The sequence below is a fragment of the Lissotriton helveticus genome, chromosome 1_2, assembly GCF_964261635.1.
Source record: "Lissotriton helveticus chromosome 1_2, aLisHel1.1, whole genome shotgun sequence".
Taxonomy (NCBI): Eukaryota; Metazoa; Chordata; class Amphibia; order Caudata; family Salamandridae; genus Lissotriton; species Lissotriton helveticus.
In genome coordinates, this window is record NC_136058.1 from 340933973 (window position 1) to 340954008 (window position 20036).

A 20036-nucleotide genomic window follows, 5' to 3' on the forward strand; every position below is an offset into this window, starting at 1 on the left:
CAGGGTGTGATTCTCAGGGAACAGCAGCACAGATGGGGGAGGTTTATTACCCATGCATAAGACAGAGAGCGGGGGTGACCACTGCCTGGGGGAGATGTTTGCGAGGGTGGGGAGCCATGCTAAGGATCAACAGCGTGCACAGAGTGGGTCTGGTCAAGGCATCTAAAATGGCTGCCGTGCACGACAAAAGTGTGGCATTTGAAAAAAGACAAGATGGCGCAGACAATGTTTTTCAACACTTCCTGATTTCCTTCGAATCGAACGTTAACAGACGTTGGGGCATATTACCAAAGTTAAGCGATATTTATCCCTAACGATGCTTAGCAACGATTTTTTTACCGTCAGAAATTATCGCAGATAAACCTTGCTATTATCAAGGTTTATCGGAAATACGATAAAAAACGACCGCAATGCATTAATATCGCTGAAAACTCAGCGATATTCATGCATTACCGAGCTAATGCTCTTAGCCATGTTATCCACCTCCCATTGGATAACATGGCTAAGAACTGCTCAGGGCAGGTGGTAGCTTTTAGAGATATTCGCCCTTATCTCGAATATTTCCAAAAGTTGATAATAGGAGATAGCGATGTTAGCGACTGTTTCCAGTCGCTAACATCTTGGCATGCCCACTTTGCATGTCATTAGTGATAAATATCACTCACATGCAAAGTGGGGCCCAAGATGGTCGCTATCTTCTACTAGCCGTCGCTAACTGGTGTTAGCAACAGCTAGGTAATACACATATAATTTTATCTCCGCGAAGCGGAGCGCTGTTACAGATATATATCTTGTTTCTGAACGTTAATTTCTCAAAATGCACTGAAGCACATATATTGAGACCTAGCAAAGGCACATCGGGCTACCAGTCCCTACAATTTTGCCAAGTTTCGTGCAAATCCATTCAGCTGTTCGATCCTACAGAGAGACAAGATGGCGGCCGCTACGGACTGTTTGGAATGTTTACAGACACCGGAGAGCCAATCAGCTTCGCTTCGCAAAGCTCCGTAACGCGAAAAGTACGCGAAGCGGTGCGCTGTTACAGATATATACCTTTTTTTGAACGTTAATTTCTCAAAATCCACTGGAGCACATATATTGAGATCTAGCAAAGGCACATCGGGCTACCAGTCCCTACAATTTTGCCAAGTTTCGTGCAAATCCATTCAGCTGTTCGATTATTATTATTTTTTTATTTTTTTGCCCCGCGGGGCCCTTTTAAAACCTCCACATCAAACCTAGGGGGTGAGCGACAATGTACTATGCCCCCTTATGGTCATTTGCCCCTTCGCTTCGGCCTCCTCTTGTCTCTCGATCCTACCGAGAGACAAGATGGCGGCCGCTACGGACTGTTTGGAATGTTGACAGACGCCGGAGAACCAATCAGCTTCGCTTCACAAAGCTCCGTTGCGCGAAAAGTCCGTGAACCAGAGCGCTGCCTGGTCCGCGCTTACAGATATATATCTTTTTTTAAACGTAAATTTCTCAAAATCCACTGGAGCACATATATTGAGACCTACAAAAGGCACATCGGGCTACCAGTCCCTACAATTTTGCCAAGTTTCGTGCAAATCCATTCAGCCGTTCGGGCTAAAAATGAGGCCAACCGCCCTATGGAAAACTCAATGTTAAAAACACGTTTTGGGACCCCCCTTTTTTCTCGGCCCCCCCTTGACGAACCCCCCCCCAAATTTTCAAGGGCTGCTCAGAAACAAAATGTGCCATTTTCCTGAAAATTTCAGCCAATTCCGTCCACAAACGCCAAAGTTATTAGACATAGAATTTTCAAAAAACCCATAGAGAAAAAATCCTAACTATATATACCTACTGGCGACCGCCAGTAGGTAATATTATATATATATATATATATATATATATATATATATAACATTTCTATGGCAAAATGAAACCCCTTATTTTGTTCCTTTTCAAATTAAATGTATTAAGTGTTACCACTTTATTCCAATCAAGATGACTTCAGGTGTGCCATACTTTTGTCATAAGTAAGACTGTTAGCGTTCTAGTTGTTCTTTAAACACTCTGGGACATTCTGTCACTGGGCTATAGTTGGGCTACATCTGGCTGATATTTGGGCTACATTTGTTTTTTTTTGTCTCTGGCGGCCATCTTTGGGCTGCATTGGGCTTCATTGGGCTTCATTGGGCTACATTGGGCTACATTTGGGCTCCAACATATATATAGCCCAATGTAGCCCAATATATATTTTTCAAAGTTAATTTTCGTAAAAACCACTGGAGCATATATCTTGAGACATAGCAAAGGCACATCGGGCTACCAGTCCCTACAATTTTGCCAAGTTTCGTGGAAATCCATTCAGCCGTTCGAGCTAAAAGTGAGTCCAACCGCCCTATGGAAAACTCAATGTTAAAAACACGTTTTGGGACCCCCCTTTTTTCTCGGCCCCCGCTTGACGAAACCCCCCCAAATTTTCAGGGGCTGCTCAGAAACAAAATGTTCCATTTTCCAGAAAATTTCAGCCAATTCCGTCCTCATTCGCCAAAGTTATTCAACATAGAATTTTCAAAAATCCCATAGGAAAAAAATCCTAACTATATATACCTACTGGCGACCGCCAGTAGGTAATATATATATATATATATATATATATATATATATATATATATATATATATATATATATATATATATATATATATATATATATATATATATATATATATATATATATATATATATATATATATATATATATATATATATATATAACATTTCTATGGCAAAATGAAACCCCTTATTTTGTTCCTTTTCAAATTAAATGTAGTAAGTGTTACCACTTTATTCCAATCAAGATGACTTCAGGTGTGCCATACTTTTGTCATAAGTAAGACTGTTAGCGTTCTAGTTGTTCTTTAAAACACTCTGGGACATTCTGTCACTGGGCTATAGTTGGGCTACATCTGGCTGATATTTGGGCTACATTTGTTTTTTTTTGTCTCTGGCGGCCATCTTTGGGCTACATTGGGCTTCATTGGGCTTCATTGGGCTACATTGGGCTACATTTGGGCTCCAACATATATATAGCCCAATGTAGCCCAATATATATTTTTCAAAGTTAATTTTCGTAAAAACCACTGGAGCATATATCTTGAGACATAGCAAAGGCACATCGGGCTACCAGTCCCTACAATTTTGCCAAGTTTCGTGGAAATCCATTCAGCCGTTCGAGCTAAAAGTGAGTCCAACCGCCCTATGGAAAACTCAATGTTAAAAACACGTTTTGGGACCCCCTTTTTTTCTCGGCCCCCGCTTGACGAAACCCCCCCAAATTTTCAGGGGCTGCTCAGAAACACAATGTTCCATTTTCCAGAAAATTTCAGCCAATTCCGTCCTCAAACGCCAAAGTTATTCAACATAGAATTTTCAAAAATCCCATAGGAAAAAAATCCTAACTATATATACCTACTGGCGACCGCCAGTAGGTAATATATATATATATATATTATATATATATATATATATATATAACATTTCTATGGCAAAATGAAACCACTTCTCATCCAGCAAAGACGTCGCCTTCAGCCACGCCACAGAACTCCACTGGACGGACCACAGCTGCGTCCACTTCACCTTCAAGAGAACGACGACCCACCACCACCAGCAACAGGCCGCCCGCAGAAGCTGGAACAAGATCACAGCAGACCAGCTCGCCACCTCCCTGAGCCAGCACCCTCCTGCCAGCTCTGCGAACCCCAGCCAGGCCGCCGACAACCTCACGAAGTGGATCAGCATCTGCGCGGACGAGCTCGCCCCGCTGAGGACCCCGCCCAGCAGACCCGGCAGCAAGAAAGCCCCGTGGTTCTCCGACGAACTCAAGAGTTCCAAGAAGAACTGCCGAGCCCTCGAGAAAGCCTGGAGAAGGGAACCTACACCGGACAACAGGACCACCCTCAAACTGGCCACTCGGAAGCACCACCAGCTGATCCGCGCCGCCAAGAAAACTGCATTCAAGGACCGGCTGGACAACAACGCACACAACAGCAAGGAACTCTTCAACATCGTGAAAGAGCTATCCAACCCCAGCGCAGGAAACAACGACATCACCCCATCGCAAGACCTCTGCGACTCCCTCGCTTCTTACTTCCACAGCAAGATCGCGGACATACACAACAGCTTCAACAAACAACCAACGCACACCATGACCGAACAACCACCCCCCACCACCACCCTCCACGCCTGGACCCCGATCAGCACCGAAGACACCATCCACACGATGAACTCCATCCACTCCGGATCACCGACCGACCCCTGCCCTCACCACGTCTTCAACAAGGCCGACGTTGTCATCGCACCCCACCTGCGAGACATCATCAACACATCCTTCGACACCGCCACCTTCCCTGAGAGCTGGAAGCACGCCAAACTCAGCGCTCTACTCAAGAAACCAATAGCGGACCCCACCGAACTCAAGAACTACCGCCCCATCTCGCTACTCCCGTTTCCAGCCAAAGTCATCGAGAAGACCGTCAACAAGCAGATGGCCGCTTTCCTCGAGACGAATGGATCCCTCGACCCCTCACAGTCCGGCTTCCGAGCCAATCACAGCACCGAGACCGCCCTCATCGCCGCCACCGATGACATCCGAGCCCTGATGGACAACGGAGAAACAGCGGCCCTCATCCTCCTAGACCTCTCCGCGGCATTCGACACTGTCTGCCACCGCACCCTAGTACAGCGCCTCAGCAACATCGGAATCCAGGACAAGGCGCTGGAATGGATCATCTCCTTCCTCGACGGAAGAACACAGAGAGTCCGCCTACCACCGTACAAGTCAGAGGCCTCCGAAGTCATCTGCGGCGTCCCTCAAGGATCCTCTCTGAGCCCCACCCTCTTCAACGTCTACATGAGCCCTCTCGCGGCCATCGCACGCCAACACAACCTCAGCATAATCTCCTACGCCGACGACACCCAGCTGATCCTCTCCCTGACCAACGACCCCGCCACCGCCAGAGCCAACCTACACGAAGGGATGAAAGAGGTAGCCGAGTGGATGACGACCAGCCGCCTGAAACTGAACTCGGACAAGACGGAGGTCCTTATCCTGGGCTCTTCACCCGCCGCCTGGGACGACTCCTGGTGGCCTCCCGCCCTGGGCACCGCACCCAAACCGACAGACCATGCACGCAACCTGGGCTTCATCCTGGACTCCTCCCTCTCCATGACCAGGCAAGTCAACAACGTCTCCTCGGCGTGCTTCAACATCCTACGCATGCTACGGAAGATCTTCTGGTGGATCCCCACCGAGACCAGGAAGACCGTCACCCAGGCCCTCGTCACTAGCCGACTGGACTACGGCAACGCCCTGTACGCCGGTACTACCGCCAAGCTCCAGAAGAGACTCCAGCGGATCCAGAACGCCTCAGCCAGACTCATCCTCGACATCCCACGACACAGCCACATCTCCGGACATCTGAGAGACCTGCACTGGCTCCCCGTCAACAAAAGAATCACCTTCCGCCTCCTCACCCACGCACACAAAGCCCTACATGACCAAGGCCCGAGCTACCTCAACAGCCGGATCAACTTCTACGCTCCCAAACGCCACCTCCGTTCAGCCAACCACGCCCTCGCCGCCGTCCCCCGCATCCGAAGAGCAACTACAGGAGGAAGGTCCTTCTCCTACCTGGCCGCCAAGACCTGGAACTCCCTCCCGACCGACCTGCGCCTGACCCAAGACCACCTCTCCTTCAGGAAGAAGCTGAAGACCTGGCTGTTCGAGCAGTAGCGGCACCCCCCCCCTCCCCTCAGCGCCTTGAGACCCTACGGGTATGTAGCGTGCTCTAGAAATGTCATTGATTGATTGATTGAAACCCCTTACTTTGTTTCTTTTCAAATTAAATGTATTAAGTGTTACCACTTTATTCCAATCAAGATGACTTCAGGTGTGCCATACTTTTGTCATAAGTAAGACTGTTAGCGTTCTAGTTGTTCTGTAAAACACTCTGGGACATTCTGTCACTGGGCTATAGTTGGGCTACATCTGGCTGATATTTGGGCTACATTTGTTTTTTTTTGTCTCTGGCGGCCATCTTTGGGCTACATTGGGCTTCATTGGGCTTCATTGGGCTACATTGGGCTACATTTGGGCTCCAACATATATATAGCCCAATGTAGCCCAATATATATTTTTCAAAGTTAATTTTCGTAAAAACCACTGGAGCATATATCTTGAGACATAGCAAAGGCACATCGGGCTACCAGTCCCTACAATTTTGCCAAGGTTCGTGGAAATCCATTCAGCCGTTCGAGCTAAAAGTGAGTCCAACCGCCCTATGGAAAACTCAATGTTAAAAACACGTTTTGGGACCCCCCTTTTTTCTCGGCCCCCGCTTGACGAAACCCCCCCAAATTTTTAGGGGCTGCTCAGAAACACAATGTTCAATTTTCCAGAAAATTTCAGCCAATTCCGTCCTCAAATGCCAAAGTTATTCAACATAGAATATTCAAAAATCCCATAGGAAAAAAATCCTAACTATATATACCTACTGGCGACCGCCAGTAGGTAATATATATATATATATATATATATATATATATATAAATATATATATATATATATATAACATTTCTATGGCAAAATGAAACCCCTTATTTTGTTCCTTTTCAAATTAAATGTAGTAAGTGTTACCACTTTATTCCAATCAAGATGACTTCAGGTGTGCCATACTTTTGTCATAAGTAAGACTGTTAGCGTTCTAGTTGTTCTTTAAAACACTCTGGGACATTCTGTCACTGGGCTATAGTTGGGCTACATCTGGCTGATATTTGGGCTACATTTGTTTTTTTTTGTCTCTGGCGGCCATCTTTGGGCTACATTGGGCTTCATTGGGCTTCATTGGGCTACATTGGGCTACATTTGGGCTCCAACATATATATAGCCCAATGTAGCCCAATATATATTTTTCAAAGTTAATTTTCGTAAAAACCACTGGAGCATATATCTTGAGACATAGCAAAGGCACATCGGGCTACCAGTCCCTACAATTTTGCCAAGGTTCGTGGAAATCCATTCAGCCGTTCGAGCTAAAAGTGAGTCCAACCGCCCTATGGAAAACTCAATGTTAAAAACACGTTTTGGGACCCCCCTTTTTTCTCGGCCCCCGCTTGACGAAACCCCCCCAAATTTTTAGGGGCTGCTCAGAAACAAAATGTTCAATTTTCCAGAAAATTTCAGCCAATTCCGTCCTCAAATGCCAAAGTTATTCAACATAGAATTTTCAAAAATCCCATAGGAAAAAAATCCTAACTATATATACCTACTGGCGACCGCCAGTAGGTAATATATATAAATATATATATTGATAGTTAGAAAGATAGCCAGATAGACAGATCGATAGATAGATATTTATTTCAATGAAATAATTTCTTGATAAAACTGATTGTTTTTGGCTAGGAATTTCTGTATTGTAATATTTAGGAAAAAAGATTACTTGTCCTAACCAAAAGCAGCAAATCTGCCTATTACAATACTGTGAATTGATCGAGGGTATGCCTTAACCCCAAGGAGGTGAGCACTGTTTAACTGATGCCAATAAGTCCTCGTTAGTATAGTGGTCAGTATCCCCGCCTGTCACGCGGGAGACCGGGGTTCAATTCCCCGACGGGGAGGCGATTCATTTTATTCACACAATTAAATAAAATGATGTACTTTCTAACATTGTAAAATATATCTGTCATTATCCTTGCCTATTCCGATTGAGAAAAAAGGTTGAATTCACAGATGGACAAAATGCTTACTGATGTGTTAACTGAAATTCAGAATATGCTCTGAATATTTCAATATGCACAGGCGTACCATCAAAAACACTTTACATCTGCATTCTCTTGGAAAATGAGATGAAGCAGTGGTGAATCCTAGGCTGCTGTTCCACTCGATTGGCACAATTTACAAGTAGAATGACTGCTTTTGGTTAGTAGTGACCCCTGGTGGCTAATAGTTATAAGCTGCAAATGATAAAGTGAGCTGATTATATATATATATATAGATATATATAAATATATATATTGATAGTTAGAAAGATAGCCAGATAGACAGATCGATAGATAGATATTTATTTCAATGAAATAATTTCTTGATAAAACTGATTGTTTTTGGCTAGGAATTTCTGTATTGTAATATTTAGGAAAAAAGATTACTTGTCCTAACCAAAAGCAGCAAATCTGCCTATTACAATACTGTGAATTGATCGAGGGTATGCCTTAACCCCAAGGAGGTGAGCACTGTTTAACTGATGCCAATAAGTCCTCGTTAGTATAGTGGTCAGTATCCCCGCCTGTCACGCGGGAGACCGGGGTTCAATTCCCCGACGGGGAGGCCATTCATTTTATTCACACAATTAAATAAAATTATGTACTTTCTAACATTGTAAAATTTATCTGTCATTATCCTTGCCTATTCCGATTGAGAAAAAAAGGTTGAATTCACTGATGGCCAAAATGCTTACTGATGTGTTAACTGAAATTCAGAATATGCTCTGAATATTTCAATATGCACAGGCGTACCATCAAAAACACTTTACATCTGCATTCTCTTGGAAAATGAGATGAAGCAGTGGTGAATCCTAGGCTGCTGTTCCACTCGATTGGCACAATTTACAAGTAGAATGACTGCTTTTGGTTAGTAGTGACCCCTGGTGGCTAATAGTTATAAGCTGCAAATGGTAAAGTGAGCTGATTATATATATATATATATAGATATATATAAATATATATATTGATAGTTAGAAAGATAGCCAGATAGACAGATCGATAGATAGATATTTATTTCAATGAAATAATTTCTTGATAAAACTGATTGTTTTTGGCTAGGAATTTCTGTATTGTAATATTTAGGAAAAAAGATTACTTGTCCTAACCAAAAGCAGCAAATCTGCCTATTACAATACTGTGAATTGATCGAGGGTATGCCTTAACCCCAAGGAGGTGAGCACTGTTTAACTAATGCCAATAAGTCCTTGTTAGTATAGTGGTCAGTATCCCCGCCTGTCACGCGGGAGACCGGGGTTCAATTCCCCGACGGGGAGGCGATTCCTTTTATTCACACAATTAAATAAAATGATGTACTTTCTAACATTGTAAAATATATCTGTCATTATCCTTGCCTATTCCGATTGAGAAAAAAAGGTTGAATTCACTGATGGCCAAAATGCTTACTGATGTGTTAACTGAAATTCAGAATATGCTCTGAATATTTCAATATGCACAGGTGTACCATCAAAAACACTTTACATCTGCATTCTCTTGGAAAATGAGATGAAGCAGTGGTGAATCCTAGGCTGCTGTTCCACTCGATTGGCACAATTTACAAGTAGAATGACTGCTTTTGGTTAGTAGTGACCCCTGGTGGCTAATAGTTATAAGCTGCAAATGGTAAAGTGAGCTGATTATATATATATATATAGATATATATAAATATATATATTGATAGTTAGAAAGATAGCCAGATAGACAGATCGATAGATAGATATTTATTTCAATGAAATAATTTCTTGATAAAACTGATTGTTTTTGGCTAGGAATTTCTGTATTGTAATATTTAGGAAAAAAGATTACTTGTCCTAACCAAAAGCAGCAAATCTGCCTATTACAATACTGTGAATTGATCGAGGGTATACCTTAACCCCAAGGAGGTGAGCACTGTTTAACTGATGCCAATAAGTCCTCGTTAGTATAGTGGTCAGTATCCCCGCCTGTCACGCGGGAGACCGGGGTTCAATTCCCCGACGGGGAGGCGATTCATTTTATTCACACAATTAAATAAAATGATGTACTTTCTAACATTGTAAAATATATCTGTCACTATCCTTGCCTATTCCGATTGAGAAAAAAAGGTTGAATTCACTGATGGCCAAAATGCTTACTGATGTGTTAACTGAAATTCAGAATATGCTCTGAATATTTCAATATGCACAGGCGTACCATCAAAAACACTTTACATCTGCATTCTCTTGGAAAATGAGATGAAGCAGTGGTGAATCCTAGGCTGCTGTTCCACTCGATTGGCACAATTTACAAGTAGAATGACTGCTTTTGGTTAGTAGTGACCCCTGGTGGCTAATAGTTATAAGCTGCAAATGGTAAAGTGAGCTGATTATATATATATATATAGATATATATAAATAAATATATTGATAGTTAGAAAGATAGCCAGATAGACAGATCGATAGATAGATATTTATTTCAATGAAATAATTTCTTGATAAAACTGATTGTTTTTGGCTAGGAATTTCTGTATTGTAATATTTAGGAAAAAAGATTACTTGTCCTAACCAAAAGCAGCAAATCTGCCTATTACAATACTGTGAATTGATCGAGGGTATGCCTTAACCCCAAGGAGGTGAGCACTGTTTAACTGATGCCAATAAGTCCTCGTTAGTATAGTGGTCAGTATCCCCGCCTGTCACGCGGGAAACCGGGGTTCAGTTCCCCGACGGGGAGGCTATTCCTTTTATTCACACAATTAAATAAAATGATGTACTTTCTAACATTGTAAAATATATCTGTCATTATCCTTGCCTATTCCGATTGAGAAAAAAGGTTGAATTCACAGATGGACAAAATGCTTACTGATGTGTTAACTGAAATTCAGAATATGCTCTGAATATTTCAATATGCACAGGTGTACCATCAAAAACACTTTACATCTGCATTCTCTTGGAAAATGAGATGAAGCAGTGGTGAATCCTAGGCTTCTGTTCCACTCGATTGGCACAATTTACAAGTAGAATGACTGCTTTTGGTTAGTAGTGACCCCTGGTGGCTAATAGTTATAAGCTGCAAATGATAAAGTGAGCTGATTATATATATATATATATAGATATATATAAATATATATATTGATAGTTAGAAAGATAGCCAGATAGACAGATCGATAGATAGATATTTATTTCAATGAAATAATTTCTTGATAAAACTGATTGTTTTTGGCTAGGAATTTCTGTATTGTAATATTTAGGAAAAAAGATTACTTGTCCTAACCAAAAGCAGCAAATCTGCCTATTACAATACTGTGAATTGATCGAGGGTATACCTTAACCCCAAGGAGGTGAGCACTGTTTAACTGATGCCAATAAGTCCTCGTTAGTATAGTGGTCAGTATCCCCGCCTGTCACGCGGGAGACCGGGGTTCAATTCCCCGACGGGGAGGCGATTCATTTTATTCACACAATTAAATAAAATGATGTACTTTCTAACATTGTAAAATATATCTGTCATTATCCTTGCCTATTCCGATTGAGAAAAAAGGTTGAATTCACAGGTGGACAAAATGCTTACTGATGTGTTAACTGAAATTCAGAATATGCTCTGAATATTTCAATATGCACAGGTGTACCATCAAAAACACTTTACATCTGCATTCTCTTGGAAAATGAGATGAAGCAGTGGTGAATCCTAGGCTGCTGTTCCACTCGATTGGCACAATTTACAAGTAGAATGACTGCTTTTGGTTAGTAGTGACCCCTGGTGGCTAATAGTTATAAGCTGCAAATGGTAAAGTGAGCTGATTATATATATATATATAGATATATATAAATAAATATATTGATAGTTAGAAAGATAGCCAGATAGACAGATCGATAGATAGATATTTATTTCAATGAAATAATTTCTTGATAAAACTGATTGTTTTTGGCTAGGAATTTCTGTATTGTAATATTTAGGAAAAAAGATTACTTGTCCTAACCAAAAGCAGCAAATCTGCCTATTACAATACTGTGAATTGATCGAGGGTATGCCTTAACCCCAAGGAGGTGAGCACTGTTTAACTGATGCCAATAAGTCCTTGTTAGTATAGTGGTCAGTATCCCCGCCTGTCACGCGGGAAACCGGGGTTCAGTTCCCCGACGGGGAGGCTATTCCTTTTATTCACACAATTAAATAAAATGATGTACTTTCTAACATTGTAAAATATATCTGTCATTATCCTTGCCTATTCCGATTGAGAAAAAAGGTTGAATTCACAGATGGACAAAATGCTTACTGATGTGTTAACTGAAATTCAGAATATGCTCTGAATATTTCAATATGCACAGGTGTACCATCAAAAACACTTTACATCTGCATTCTCTTGGAAAATGAGATGAAGCAGTGGTGAATCCTAGGCTTCTGTTCCACTCGATTGGCACAATTTACAAGTAGAATGACTGCTTTTGGTTAGTAGTGACCCCTGGTGGCTAATAGTTATAAGCTGCAAATGATAAAGTGAGCTGATTATATATATATATATAGATATATATAAATATATATATTGATAGTTAGAAAGATAGCCAGATAGACAGATCGATAGATAGATATTTATTTCAATGAAATAATTTCTTGATAAAACTGATTGTTTTTGGCTAGGAATTTCTGTATTGTAATATTTAGGAAAAAAGATTACTTGTCCTAACCAAAAGCAGCAAATCTGCCTATTACAATACTGTGAATTGATCGAGGGTATACCTTAACCCCAAGGAGGTGGGCACTGTTTAACTGATGCCAATAAGTCCTCGTTAGTATAGTGGTCAGTATCCCCGCCTGTCACGCGGGAGACCGGGGTTCAATTCCCCGACGGGGAGGCGATTCATTTTATTCACACAATTAAATAAAATGATGTACTTTCTAACATTGTAAAATATATCTGTCACTATCCTTGCCTATTCCGATTGAGAAAAAAAGGTTGAATTCACTGATGGCCAAAATGCTTACTGATGTGTTAACTGAAATTCAGAAAATGCTCTGAATATTTCAATATGCACAGGCGTACCATCAAAAACACTTTACATCTGCATTCTCTTGGAAAATGAGATGAAGCAGTGGTGAATCCTAGGCTGCTGTTCCACTCGATTGGCACAATTTACAAGTAGAATGACTGCTTTTGGTTAGTAGTGACCCCTGGTGGCTAATAGTTATAAGCTGCAAATGGTAAAGTGAGCTGATTATATATATATATATATAGATATATATAAATATATATATTGATAGTTAGAAAGATAGCCAGATAGACAGATCGATAGATAGATATTTATTTCAATGAAATAATTTCTTGATAAAACTGATTGTTTTTGGCTAGGAATTTCTGTATTGTAATATTTAGGAAAAAAGATTACTTGTCCTTACCAAAAGCAGCAAATCTGCCTATTACAATACTGTGAATTGATCAAGGGTATGCCTTAACCCCAAGGAGGTGAGCACTGTTTAACTGATGCCAATAAGTCCTCGTTAGTATAGTGGTCAGTATCCCCGCCTGTCACGCGGGAGACCGGGGTTCAATTCCCCGACGGGGAGGCGATTCATTTTATTCACACAATTAAATAAAATGATGTACTTTCTAACATTGTAAAATATATCTGTCATTATCCTTGCCTATTCCGATTGAGAAAAAAAGGTTGAATTCACTGATGGCCAAAATGCTTACTGATGTGTTAACTGAAATTCAGAATATGCTCTGAATATTTCAATATGCACAGGCGTACCATCAAAAACACTTTACATCTGCATTCTCTTGGAAAATGAGATGAAGCAGTGGTGAATCCTAGGCTGCTGTTCCACTCGATTGGCACAATTTACAAGTAGAATGACTGCTTTTGGTTAGTAGTGACCCCTGGTGGCTAATAGTTATAAGCTGCAAATGGTAAAGTGAGCTGATTATATATATATATATAGATATATATAAATAAATATATTGATAGTTAGAAAGATAGCCAGATAGACAGATCGATTGATAGATATTTATTTCAATGAAATAATTTCTTGATAAAAACTGATTGTTTTTGGCTAGGAATTTCTGTATTGGAATATTTAGGAAAAAAGATTACTTGTCCTAACCAAAAGCAGCAAATCTGCCTATTACAATACTGTGAATTGATCGAGGGTATGCCTTAACCCCAAGGAGGTGAGCACTGTTTAACTGATGCCAATAAGTCCTCGTTAGTATAGTGGTCAGTATCCCCGCCTGTCACGCGGGAAACCGGGGTTCAATTCCCCGACGGGGAGGCGATTCCTTTTATTCACACAATTAAATAAAATGATGTACTTTCTAACATTGTAAAATATATCTGTCATTATCCTTGCCTATTCCGATTGAGAAAAAAGGTTGAATTCACAGATGGACAAAATGCTTACTGATGTGTTAACTGAAATTCAGAATATGCTCTGAATATTTCAATATGCACAGGCGTACCATCAAAAACACTTTACATCTGCATTCTCTTATAAAATGAGATGAAGTAGTGGTGAATCCTAGGCTGCTGTTCCACTCGATTGGCACAATTTACAAGTAGAATGACTGCTTTTGGTTAGTAGTGACCCCTGGTGGCTAATAGTTATAAGCTGCAAATGATAAAGTGAGCTAATTATATATATATATATATAGATATATATAAATATATATATTGATAGTTAGAAAGATAGCCAGATAGACAGATCGATAGATAGATATTTATTTCAATGAAATAATTTCTTGATAAAACTGATTGTTTTTGGCTAGGAATTTCTGTATTGTAATATTTAGGAAAAAAGATTACTTGTCCTAACCAAAAGCAGCAAATCTGCCTATTACAATACTGTGAATTGATCGAGGGTATGCCTTAACCCCAAGGAGGTGAGCACTGTTTAACTGGTGCCAATAAGTCCTCGTTAGTATAGTGGTCAGTATCCCCGCCTGTCACGCGGGAGACCGGGGTTCAATTCCCCGACGGGGAGGCGATTCATCTTATTCACACAATTAAATAAAATGATGTACTTTCTAACATTGTAAAATATATCTGTCATTATCCTTGCCTATTCCGATTGAGAAAAAAAGGTTGAATTCACTGATGGCCAAAATGCTTACTGATGTGTTAACTGAAATTCAGAATATGCTCTGAATATTTCAATATGCACAGGCGTACCATCAAAAACACTTAACATCTGCATTCTCTTGGAAAATGAGATGAAGCAGTGGTGAATCCTAGGCTTCTGTTCCACTCGATTGGCACAATTTACAAGTAGAATGACTGCTTTTGGTTAGTAGTGACCCCTGGTGGCTAATAGTTATAAGCTGCAAATGATAAAGTGAGCTGATTATATATATATATATAGATATATATAAATATATATATTGATAGTTAGAAAGATAGCCAGATAGACAGATCGATAGATAGATATTTATTTCAATGAAATAATTTCTTGATAAAACTGATTGTTTTTGGCTAGGAATTTCTGTATTGTAATATTTAGGAAAAAAGATTACTTGTCCTAACCAAAAGCAGCAAATCTGCCTATTACAATACTGTGAATTGATCGAGGGTATACCTTAACCCCAAGGAGGTGGGCACTGTTTAACTGATGCCAATAAGTCCTCGTTAGTATAGTGGTCAGTATCCCCGCCTGTCACGCGGGAGACCGGGGTTCAATTCCCCGACGGGGAGGCGATTCATTTTATTCACACAATTAAATAAAATGATGTACTTTCTAACATTGTAAAATATATCTGTCACTATCCTTGCCTATTCCGATTGAGAAAAAAAGGTTGAATTCACTGATGGCCAAAATGCTTACTGATGTGTTAACTGAAATTCAGAAAATGCTCTGAATATTTCAATATGCACAGGCGTACCATCAAAAACACTTTACATCTGCATTCTCTTGGAAAATGAGATGAAGCAGTGGTGAATCCTAGGCTGCTGTTCCACTCGATTGGCACAATTTACAAGTAGAATGACTGCTTTTGGTTAGTAGTGACCCCTGGTGGCTAATAGTTATAAGCTGCAAATGGTAAAGTGAGCTGATTATATATATATATATATAGATATATATAAATATATATATTGATAGTTAGAAAGATAGCCAGATAGACAGATCGATAGATAGATATTTATTTCAATGAAATAATTTCTTGATAAAACTGATTGTTTTTGGCTAGGAATTTCTGTATTGTAATATTTAGGAAAAAAGATTACTTGTCCTAACCAAAAGCAGCAAATCTGCCTATTACAATACTGTGAATTGATCGAGGGTATACCTTAACCCCAAGGAGGTGAGCACTGTTTAACTGATGCCAATAAGTCCTCGTTAGTATAGTGGTCAGTATCCCCGCCTGTCACGCGGGAGACCGGGGTTCAATTCCCCGACGGGGAGGCGATTCATTTTATTCACACAATTAAATAAAATGATGTACTTTCTAACATTGTAAAATATATCTGTCATTATCCTTGCCTATTCCGATTGAGAAAAAAGGTTGAATTCACAGGTGGACAAAATGCTTACTGATGTGTTAACTGAAATTCAGAATATGCTCTGAATATTTCAATATGCACAGGTGTACCATCAAAAACACTTTACATCTGCATTCTCTTGGAAAATGAGATGAAGCAGTGGTGAATCCTAGGCTGCTGTTCCACTCGATTGGCACAATTTACAAGTAGAATGACTGCTTTTGGTTAGTAGTGACCCCTGGTGGCTAATAGTTATAAGCTGCAAATGGTAAAGTGAGCTGATTATATATATATATATAGATATATATAAATAAATATATTGATAGTTAGAAAGATAGCCAGATAGACAGATCGATAGATAGATATTTATTTCAATGAAATAATTTCTTGATAAAACTGATTGTTTTTGGCTAGGAATTTCTGTATTGTAATATTTAGGAAAAAAGATTACTTGTCCTAACCAAAAGCAGCAAATCTGCCTATTACAATACTGTGAATTGATCGAGGGTATGCCTTAACCCCAAGGAGGTGAGCACTGTTTAACTGATGCCAATAAGTCCTCGTTAGTATAGTGGTCAGTATCCCCGCCTGTCACGCGGGAAACCGGGGTTCAGTTCCCCGACGGGGAGGCTATTCCTTTTATTCACACAATTAAATAAAATGATGTACTTTCTAACATTGTAAAATATATCTGTCATTATCCTTGCCTATTCCGATTGAGAAAAAAGGTTGAATTCACAGATGGACAAAATGCTTACTGATGTGTTAACTGAAATTCAGAATATGCTCTGAATATTTCAATATGCACAGGTGTACCATCAAAAACACTTTACATCTGCATTCTCTTGGAAAATGAGATGAAGCAGTGGTGAATCCTAGGCTTCTGTTCCACTCGATTGGCACAATTTACAAGTAGAATGACTGCTTTTGGTTAGTAGTGACCCCTGGTGGCTAATAGTTATAAGCTGCAAATGATAAAGTGAGCTGATTATATATATATATATAGATATATATAAATATATATATTGATAGTTAGAAAGATAGCCAGATAGACAGATCGATAGATAGATATTTATTTCAATGAAATAATTTCTTGATAAAACTGATTGTTTTTGGCTAGGAATTTCTGTATTGTAATATTTAGGAAAAAAGATTACTTGTCCTAACCAAAAGCAGCAAATCTGCCTATTACAATACTGTGAATTGATCGAGGGTATACCTTAACCCCAAGGAGGTGGGCACTGTTTAACTGATGCCAATAAGTCCTCGTTAGTATAGTGGTCAGTATCCCCGCCTGTCACGCGGGAGACCGGGGTTCAATTCCCCGACGGGGAGGCGATTCATTTTATTCACACAATTAAATAAAATGATGTACTTTCTAACATTGTAAAATATATCTGTCACTATCCTTGCCTATTCCGATTGAGAAAAAAAGGTTGAATTCACTGATGGCCAAAATGCTTACTGATGTGTTAACTGAAATTCAGAAAATGCTCTGAATATTTCAATATGCACAGGCGTACCATCAAAAACACTTTACATCTGCATTCTCTTGGAAAATGAGATGAAGCAGTGGTGAATCCTAGGCTGCTGTTCCACTCGATTGGCACAATTTACAAGTAGAATGACTGCTTTTGGTTAGTAGTGACCCCTGGTGGCTAATAGTTATAAGCTGCAAATGGTAAAGTGAGCTGATTATATATATATATATATATAGATATATATAAATATATATATTGATAGTTAGAAAGATAGCCAGATAGACAGATCGATAGATAGATATTTATTTCAATGAAATAATTTCTTGATAAAACTGATTGTTTTTGGCTAGGAATTTCTGTATTGTAATATTTAGGAAAAAAGATTACTTGTCCTAACCAAAAGCAGCAAATCTGCCTATTACAATACTGTGAATTGATCGAGGGTATGCCTTAACCCCAAGGAGGTGAGCACTGTTTAACTGATGCCAATAAGTCCTCGTTAGTATAGTGGTCAGTATCCCCGCCTGTCACGCGGGAAACCGGGGTTCAGTTCCCCGACGGGGAGGCTATTCCTTTTATTCACACAATTAAATAAAATGATGTACTTTCTAACATTGTAAAATATATCTGTCATTATCCTTGCCTATTCCGATTGAGAAAAAAGGTTGAATTCACAGATGGACAAAATGCTTACTGATGTGTTAACTGAAATTCAGAATATGCTCTGAATATTTCAATATGCACAGGTGTACCATCAAAAACACTTTACATCTGCATTCTCTTGGAAAATGAGATGAAGCAGTGGTGAATCCTAGGCTTCTGTTCCACTCGATTGGCACAATTTACAAGTAGAATGACTGCTTTTGGTTAGTAGTGACCCCTGGTGGCTAATAGTTATAAGCTGCAAATGATAAAGTGAGCTGATTATATATATATATATATAGATATATATAAATATATATATTGATAGTTAGAAAGATAGCCAGATAGACAGATCGATAGATAGATATTTATTTCAATGAAATAATTTCTTGATAAAACTGATTGTTTTTGGCTAGGAATTTCTGTATTGTAATATTTAGGAAAAAAGATTACTTGTCCTAACCAAAAGCAGCAAATCTGCCTATTACAATACTGTGAATTGATCGAGGGTATAAGTTAACCCCAAGGAGGTGAGCACTGTTTAACTGATGCCAATAAGTCCTCGTTAGTATAGTGGTCAGTATCAACGCCTGTCACACGGGAGACCGGGGTTCAATTCCCCGACGGGGAGGCGATTCCTTTTATTCACACAATTAAATAAAATGATGTACTTTCTAACATTGTAAAATATATCTGTCATTATCCTTGCCTATTCCGATTGAGAAAAAAGGTTGAATTCACAGATGGACAAAATGCTTACTGATGTGTTAACTGAAATTCAGAATATGCTCTGAATATTTCAATATGCACAGGCGTACCATCAAAAACACTTTACATCTGCATTCTCTTGGAAAATGAGATGAAGCAGTGGTGAATCCTAGGCTGCTGTTCCACTCGATTGGCACAATTTACAAGTAGAATGACTGCTTTTGGTTAGTAGTGACCCCTGGTGGCTAATAGTTATAAGCTGCAAATGATAAAGTGAGCTGATTATATATATATATATATATATAGATATATATAAATATATATATTGATAGTTGGAAAGATGGCCAGATAGACAGATCGATAGATAGATATTTATTTCAATGAAATAATTTCTTGATAAAACTGATTGTTTTTGGCTAGGAATTTCTGTATTGTAATATTTAGGAAAAAAGATTACTTGTCCTAACCAAAAGCAGCAAATCTGCCTATTACAATACTGTGAATTGATCGAGGGTATGCCTTAACCCCAAGGAGGTGAGCACTGTTTAACTAATGCCAATAAGTCCTTGTTAGTATAGTGGTCAGTATCCCCGCCTGTCACGCGGGAGACCGGGGTTCAATTCCCCGACGGGGAGGCAATTCCTTTTATTCACACAATTAAATAAAATGATGTACTTTCTAACATTGTAAAATATATCTGTCATTATCCTTGCCTATTCCGATTGAGAAAAAAAGGTTGAATTCACTGATGGCCAAAATGCTTACTGATGTGTTAACTGAAATTCAGAATATGCTCTGAATATTTCAATATGCACAGGCGTACCATCAAAAACACTTTACATCTGCATTCTCTTGGAAAATGAGATGAAGCAGTGGTGAATCCTAGGCTGCTGTTCCACTCGATTGGCACAATTTACAAGTAGAATGACTGCTTTTGGTTAGTAGTGACCCCTGGTGGCTAATAGTTATAAGCTGCAAATGGTAAAGTGAGC

General features: G+C 39.5%; 13 non-coding genes across 13 annotated transcripts; all 13 read left to right on the forward strand.

The window, feature by feature from the left end:
- The first annotated feature begins 7574 nt into the window (after positions 1 to 7574).
- On the forward strand, positions 7575 to 7646 carry TRNAD-GUC (transfer RNA aspartic acid (anticodon GUC)). The gene has a single exon. It is a non-coding gene; the product is annotated as a tRNA-Asp (tRNA).
- Positions 7647 to 8280: 634 nt separating this feature from the next.
- TRNAD-GUC (transfer RNA aspartic acid (anticodon GUC)) lies at positions 8281 to 8352 on the forward strand. The gene has a single exon. It is a non-coding gene; the product is annotated as a tRNA-Asp (tRNA).
- A 637-nt stretch (positions 8353 to 8989) lies between these two features.
- Positions 8990 to 9061, forward strand: TRNAD-GUC (transfer RNA aspartic acid (anticodon GUC)). The gene has a single exon. It is a non-coding gene; the product is annotated as a tRNA-Asp (tRNA).
- Positions 9062 to 9696: 635 nt separating this feature from the next.
- TRNAD-GUC (transfer RNA aspartic acid (anticodon GUC)) lies at positions 9697 to 9768 on the forward strand. Its single transcript has one exon. It is a non-coding gene; the product is annotated as a tRNA-Asp (tRNA).
- A 1343-nt stretch (positions 9769 to 11111) lies between these two features.
- On the forward strand, positions 11112 to 11183 carry TRNAD-GUC (transfer RNA aspartic acid (anticodon GUC)). Its single transcript has one exon. It is a non-coding gene; the product is annotated as a tRNA-Asp (tRNA).
- A 1340-nt stretch (positions 11184 to 12523) lies between these two features.
- TRNAD-GUC (transfer RNA aspartic acid (anticodon GUC)) lies at positions 12524 to 12595 on the forward strand. Its single transcript has one exon. It is a non-coding gene; the product is annotated as a tRNA-Asp (tRNA).
- Positions 12596 to 13232: 637 nt separating this feature from the next.
- TRNAD-GUC (transfer RNA aspartic acid (anticodon GUC)) lies at positions 13233 to 13304 on the forward strand. Its single transcript has one exon. It is a non-coding gene; the product is annotated as a tRNA-Asp (tRNA).
- A 636-nt stretch (positions 13305 to 13940) lies between these two features.
- On the forward strand, positions 13941 to 14012 carry TRNAD-GUC (transfer RNA aspartic acid (anticodon GUC)). The gene has a single exon. It is a non-coding gene; the product is annotated as a tRNA-Asp (tRNA).
- A 636-nt stretch (positions 14013 to 14648) lies between these two features.
- Positions 14649 to 14720, forward strand: TRNAD-GUC (transfer RNA aspartic acid (anticodon GUC)). Its single transcript has one exon. It is a non-coding gene; the product is annotated as a tRNA-Asp (tRNA).
- Positions 14721 to 15355: 635 nt separating this feature from the next.
- On the forward strand, positions 15356 to 15427 carry TRNAD-GUC (transfer RNA aspartic acid (anticodon GUC)). The gene has a single exon. It is a non-coding gene; the product is annotated as a tRNA-Asp (tRNA).
- Positions 15428 to 16064: 637 nt separating this feature from the next.
- On the forward strand, positions 16065 to 16136 carry TRNAD-GUC (transfer RNA aspartic acid (anticodon GUC)). Its single transcript has one exon. It is a non-coding gene; the product is annotated as a tRNA-Asp (tRNA).
- A 1340-nt stretch (positions 16137 to 17476) lies between these two features.
- On the forward strand, positions 17477 to 17548 carry TRNAD-GUC (transfer RNA aspartic acid (anticodon GUC)). Its single transcript has one exon. It is a non-coding gene; the product is annotated as a tRNA-Asp (tRNA).
- A 2059-nt stretch (positions 17549 to 19607) lies between these two features.
- On the forward strand, positions 19608 to 19679 carry TRNAD-GUC (transfer RNA aspartic acid (anticodon GUC)). Its single transcript has one exon. It is a non-coding gene; the product is annotated as a tRNA-Asp (tRNA).
- Positions 19680 to 20036: the final 357 nt, after the last annotated feature.